A 4,969-nucleotide genomic window follows, 5' to 3' on the forward strand; every position below is an offset into this window, starting at 1 on the left:
TGTGCTCATGGTCGGAACATTTCCACGTGTGAGTCGCGTGTACGGAGCCGTAGGAGCGTGGATTATATCGGCACATGCGCGGTGGCGGGTTGTCGCGTCGCCGGAAAAGCGGATATAGCCGGCGGCGTGTCAAAACTATTCCGCACGGGACGAGCGTTCAGTACGGCGTGGTTCGAGCTCGCGTACGCTAGCTCCCCGCCAACCCCTCCACCGTGACTCCCGGCGTTCCTCAGCTTCCGGGAGCCCGCGTGCTCTGTCTCTCTCTCTCTCTCCCTCTTTCTTTCTTTCTGTAGCGAGTAACACGCGTACGACCATCCGGTTCGTTTTCTATTCTCAACCGAGAGGGAAATCGTGAAGAATAGAAGAGATACGCGAGTGGTCGATGTTTTTGGAGAGGGCAGTGGTGTTTGTTGGTAATTGCGATTGGTTGAGGATGTTTTTGTTGTACGGCGGTAGAGTGGTTGAGTTGGAGGTGGTTTCACGGGGTGTTTGAGGTGAAGACGGGGTGTTTGGTTGACGGTGAGCATGTTTTGGATAGTTAGTGGAGATTGTGGGTGGTTCCGGTGGGGGGATTTGAATTATCGCGGCAAGGGGGAAGTGGTAAATGTCTTTTTGGGGATTGGCAGGAGGTTGGTAGTAACTTGTACGAAGGGCAAAGTTGGTGACCGGTATTTTGGGAAAGTTTCTGGAGGTAGAAGGTGACGGTTGATGTTTTTGAAAGTGTTAAGCAGCTTGTAGTTGAAAGTTCTTTAGATTTCTGCCGTTCATCGAAGTTTCGAATCTGCCTAAAGTGTAATGTAAGAAGTTTTAAGCGGTCTATGCGCCATCAGAAGTCACAAACGAGTCTTCTAAGTAGGATCCTCAATATGAAACACCCTGTAAGCCTGATTTCTCAGTTTCTTTCTCACAGTTAAGTTCCGACTCTTCACGAACTGTAACCTAAAGTCCTCCGAGAGGACTGGACATCCTCGAAGATTCTCCGTACCACATCTATTATGAAACACCCGGTAGCGTCAATTTTTACGCATTCCCGCCCACTATGAAAGTTCAGAATCCCCATAAACTACGATACAGAAACTTTTAAAGGGATTATGTGGTATCTGAGGCCTCTGTTCACGGGGCTATAAAAGGGGAAAGTATGCATTGGCGTGGGCAGAATTTTTTCTCGCGTAAAGATTCGTTCGAACGACAGGAAGTGTTACCCTCGGCGGCGTATCGGAATGTTCTCCCAGCTTCCGATGCTCCGTTGCGGTTCGACGATCGTCGGAGTTCTTCCGTGGAAATAGTCCTTTCCATGAGTCCCTCTTGCGTGACGCGCGCGAGTCCGACTCGCGACGGTACGATTCTACTTAAAACGGTGAATCAGCTGTTCTCGCCAATCTTCCTCCTTTCACGATTCTTTTATCACCTCGAATGTGCTAGAAATACCAATTTGCCGTAACTGTCAGAAAATTTTCCTTAAACGTTGTATCGTGAAGCGAATTCGAAATTGAGGACAGCATGAGTCTCTTGAGCACGCATACAGGGTGTCCGATTTCGCACGATCGGCGAGAATAAAACTCGTCGTATTTAATAACGCGAAAAAAGTCGAAAATTAAGTCGAATCGTATTTTTCTTCACGGTGGAAAAACATACGAAACTTTCTCCAGATCTGAGTAAACAATCCGAAATATTCGTGGGGCCAATGAATCGATCCGTGTGAGCGCGCGCGCGCGCCAATGGACCGGTTTTAAAATTCAAATGCGCACACTGCCGTTGTTTATGGAATCGTCACGGAGAATGGCGGTGCAAAGGGAGGGGTGGGATCGATATATATATATACACATACGTACGGAGGTCGTTATTAACATACGAGTAATTGGTATTGTTCAGTAAAACCGCGGCTCGCGATAAATCGAATAGCAATACGGAGATTTTCCGAGTGCAAATCCCCTTACGGTCGGTGATCCTCGCCGTTACGCTCGAGTCGTTCGATTTGTGCGCGATTTTCTTCGCCGATAAGCCGATCCGCTCGACGTTTATTAGCATACGATAATTGCTAGAATGTCCACCGGTCGTTCCAGCTTCTCCGATTCATTGGGAAAAAGTAAATTCGTCTTTCCGGTAGTATGAAATCCATTTCCTGTGAAAGTGGATCATTCTTGATTCATTAGAACCTTGAATAATTTTTTCAAGATTAAATTACCACGTTATAAACTGAGGTTAGGTTATTTCCTTTTAGTTCGAACGTTGCGAATACTCTTCCCCTGAAATTTCACCCAGTGAGAAAGCGTTGAAAGTGTAAAAAGAGGGTAAAGTGTGGTGTCGACCATTAGCTGTCACGTGACCTGTACCACCCATGTGCTATCGTCGACGTGGAGGGAAATGTTGCGTCTTTTCATTCTGTTGCGACAGTACCTAATTTAAGTGTTTCGATATCCTGGATGTCTTGTAATTCTGGGTTTCAGATGTATTTCGCTCAACTAATGCTTACATTCCACAAACATTTTTCACCACGTGTCGCATAAAGGTTTCCGTTAAAATAATCAACGCTATTTTACCAAGAAACCCACAAAACGAGAAAAACTCAGAAATCTAACGAGTCGCCTTCTTTGAATTTTCCAGAAGCGTGATTCGAGACCCACAAACGGGGAGTACACCCTCCATCTCTCGGCAAATCTTGCACACGTCTGGCAAGATACATAGTCCAGGTGGAAATCCGGAGAAAATTCCACGAAACCCGAAGGAACGAGGGGGGGGGGGGGGTTAAATCGAATTAAGGAAGCGCCACGTTCCTCCTGGATGGCCTGGCTGTGGCACCCTAACGCTGCAAGAGGCCGCGTCCTCGCCTTCGCAGCGACTACGCCGAGCTTATCGAGTGAATCGCGATAAAGCACCCTCGACACGTCTGCCCGTCGGACAAAAGGGCCACAGCTTGAATCGGGCTGCCCTCTCGTCGCGCCAAGCCCCTATTTTTCCCGCCGCCGCCGCTGCTTGCTGCATCCCTCGACCGTCTGACCATCTCGCGCCAGGCCAACCCCTGTAGCAGCAAGAGGAGAGAATCGTAATCGAAGGACGAGCATTCGCTGATCTGTCCTCGCTGGGGAGAGCCAGAAGATTCTTCGAGGCAAGGTGAGAATTTCATCTCGTACGGAATTTTGCTTCTTTTTTTTTTGGCCCTTTCAAGAATTACGCTTGTAGCGAACCTCCTACGTTCTGCCACCAGAGGGACGGAGTAACCGCGAATTCTCGCTAGTCCTCGTAGAGGCTCTCGTTTCTATATATATGTTAGCGCCAGCGTAATCTTTTAAGGGTCGTCGAAGACAAGTTTTTCTTTCGTAGAATTTACCGGATAGGATAGCGGTGTGGCCGGATAGGAGACAATCCAGACGACCAACGATCGCTAGTGACTCGAAATGACGTAGCTATCCGGGTGTGATAGGGGGCTGTGGTTGTTTGGAAGAAGGCGGGAGATTGCTTGCAATTGCTTTAAAAATAGGGGCGTTGTTCGCAAAGGATCTGGCCACGGTGTGGGGGAGACTTCTGGTAAGAGGACTGTGAACACCCTCACGGCACTTACCCCGAAACCTCAGAACAGTGAGATACATAAATTGTCCATCTCGCGTATTAGAGTTTTATATTGACTATCATTAATAGCTATCGTTCGCCTTTCTATAACCATATTTCTAACGTATAATATAACTTCTGTAGTATCGGGGCCTCTGTACCCAAATAGGAAACCGACCAGGGAAAATAGAGAGGGAGTTGTTGACGTAGGTCCCCAAAATTTTTCCTCGATTCCTACACTTCTGACCTGAGGTCTTTCAGTCCTTTAAGCCTCACTGACGAGACCACTAGGAGGCCCAGGAAAGAAACGCTTCACACCTTCACACTGTCTCTTTTCTCCATTCCTTCACGCTAGTACGAAAATTCTTTCGATTTCAAATAACGAAAACATTCTCAGACGACTCGTAGAGTTTTCTCACGAAGTATTGTCAGTATTGTCGGAGTGATTCTACTTTTCAAAATTCAATCAAATTGCGGTAAAAATTGTTTCTTTCGTTTTTACGATAAGTCGATGTTCAAGTGAATGGTATATTTTTAAATAGCCACGTTGCAGAGTGTACAGCTGTATTCGTAGTGCAGAAATCGTGGCCATTCCCGACGCTAGGTCGCGGTGACAGGTACGATCGATTATCGCGTGCGAACCGACCTTACATCGAGAGACAGAAGGTTTCTGGGAAACCGTGTCTCTGGTTCACCGGGTCGTATTTATTGTTCTCCTCGGAATTGGATCGCCTCTTCTTCGGCTTCGTTCCACCCCTCGCCGCTTCTTCCATTGTGATTTCAATCGAGGGACACGCGCGCCTCTAAAATTTTGACGAGCTCAGCGGCAGATAGCTACCGTAGCAATTGCAGCACGAACTTTCTGCGCTGAAACTTTCGTGATACTGTGAAGTTAATCAGGTGGTTGGTAGCTTGGCAAGTGTCACGTTTACGGTAAATGTTGTTTAGGGTTAGGTTGGGCAAATGTTCTATTTTAGGATACCGAGAAGAATGTTTTTGTGATTTATTCAAATTTGTTGCTTTCCAAGAGTCTCACGCTTCATTTATCCTACTCTGAAAGAAATTTTTTAAACCCGTGATGTTTAAACTAATCTTTTCCCGAGCTCGGCTGTGCTTTGTTCTCGAAGGACCGACCAAGTATTTGGGACTAGAATATTCTGGTTTATTTTAACTATGATTCTATGCTATAAGTGAGCAGTGTGCTCTTAGATCGCTATTTGTATCGGTCTGCCCTCCAACGAGTCAGTTTTCAATCTGTGCTCCAAAACGTTCGTTTGACGCTTCCTTCTAAATACACCTGTCCCCCGATTTACACGGACGATCGGTTCCTCAGAATACCGTGTAAATCGAAATCATGGCTTTTTCTATGAAAAACCGTGTAAATCGGGGAAAAAACAAAATGCGCATAATTTAGTCAGTGATT

At 46.6% G+C, this 4,969-nt stretch overlaps 1 protein-coding gene across 1 annotated transcript in view; it reads left to right on the plus strand.

Moving 5' to 3' along the window:
• The first annotated feature begins 2,975 nt into the window (after positions 1-2,975).
• LOC108575673 (alpha-mannosidase 2) overlaps positions 2,976-4,969 on the plus strand; it is a 77,280-nt gene continuing 75,286 nt past the window's right edge. The window contains exon 1 of the mRNA XM_017938532.1: positions 2,976-3,111. The gene's annotated coding sequence lies outside the window, so the exon portion shown is untranslated. The remainder of the gene's footprint in view (positions 3,112-4,969) is intronic.

This window comes from Habropoda laboriosa, unplaced genomic scaffold, assembly GCF_001263275.1.
Source record: "Habropoda laboriosa isolate 0110345459 unplaced genomic scaffold, ASM126327v1 scaffold295, whole genome shotgun sequence".
Taxonomy (NCBI): domain Eukaryota; kingdom Metazoa; phylum Arthropoda; class Insecta; order Hymenoptera; family Apidae; genus Habropoda; species Habropoda laboriosa.